The sequence below is a fragment of the Elaeis guineensis genome, chromosome 14, assembly GCF_000442705.2.
Source record: "Elaeis guineensis isolate ETL-2024a chromosome 14, EG11, whole genome shotgun sequence".
Lineage (NCBI taxonomy): Eukaryota > Viridiplantae > Streptophyta > Magnoliopsida > Arecales > Arecaceae > Elaeis > Elaeis guineensis.
Window position 1 is genome coordinate 39,295,691 of NC_026006.2, and position 1,340 is coordinate 39,297,030.

Consider the following 1,340-nt stretch of genomic DNA (forward strand, 5'->3'; position numbering starts at 1 on the left):
CGGATGAGGGAGGGTATATTTGTTTATCGATCATGTATTGTACATGATCAAGCAGATTGAAAAACTGAGCAAACTTTGCTTCTCCTTGCACGAATTGCTGGGAAAAGACACGATCCTGAGCTCCCTACCCAAGTCCTACCTGTCGTTTCTTAGTTTATTTCAGAATGATGAAACCTGTAGTCAACTACCATGGTCTGTTGGGGTTGCTATAGATTTTTGAGAAGGATCATCTGCTTTTCAAGGAGATGATGAATTTATTGAGAGGATCTTTTACAGATAGTCATCATCTCTTAAGAAAAAGAAAAAGAAGAAGAATAAGAAGGTGCCTGGTGCTTAATGTCAGCTCCAAAAATCTAAGTTCAAGACTGATCAAAGTCAGACAAAGTATTTTTTTTTGCAAGAAGTAGGGTCACTAGAAGAAAAATTATCCTCAGTAATCACTTCTCTTAATCCAAATAGGCCAAAGAAGAAGCAGCAATCAATTGTTGGACAAGGTACTTATATGATAACACCTTAACTTCTCTCTTTTTGATATAATAACCTAGGTATTGGAGACCGGTAGCCCTATTCACATTTGTAATTCATTGTAGGGTCTTCAGGTCATTAAGAGATTTAGAGATGGTGAGAGATTCCTGAATATTGGAGATAGAAGATCAGTTCCAGTTCTAGCTTTAAGAATCATCAAGCTTGTACTCGAGTCTCATTACATTGTTCTTGATGAGTGTTTATTACTGTCTTAGTTTTCTTTTAAATATTATTCTATAGGCCTCTTGGCAATTCCAATTATGAAATATCAATAAAGAAAAATTTTTTGTAATATCATTTTGAATGACATTACAATTTTGCATGGACAATGGTATTTATGTTATATCTAGGCCTAATGTAATATATATTTCAAATAAATGCATAGAATAGATGATGTTATAGATGCCTACCTTTGACATTGTAGGCTAGGTCATATCAACAAAAATAGGATAAACAGATTAGCTCAAGAAGAGATTCTTGATAAAGATGATTATGAATCATTACCTACCTGTAAAGTCTTATTTGCTTGGAAAGATGACCAAGTCACATTTTACTGAAAAAGGTGAATGAGCTAGTGATGTGCTGGGTCTGATACATACTGATGTATGTGGATCCATGAGCACGTGCCAGAAGAGGGTATAGCTATTTCATTACATTCACAGATACCTATCTAGGTATGGGTACGTCTACTTAATGAAACACAAGTCCGAATCGTTGAAATGTTCAAATAGTTTCGTAATGAAGTAGAGAAATAAATTAAAAAAAATATTAAAATTCTTCGGTCTGACTGAGGAGATGAATACCTCTCTAGTGAA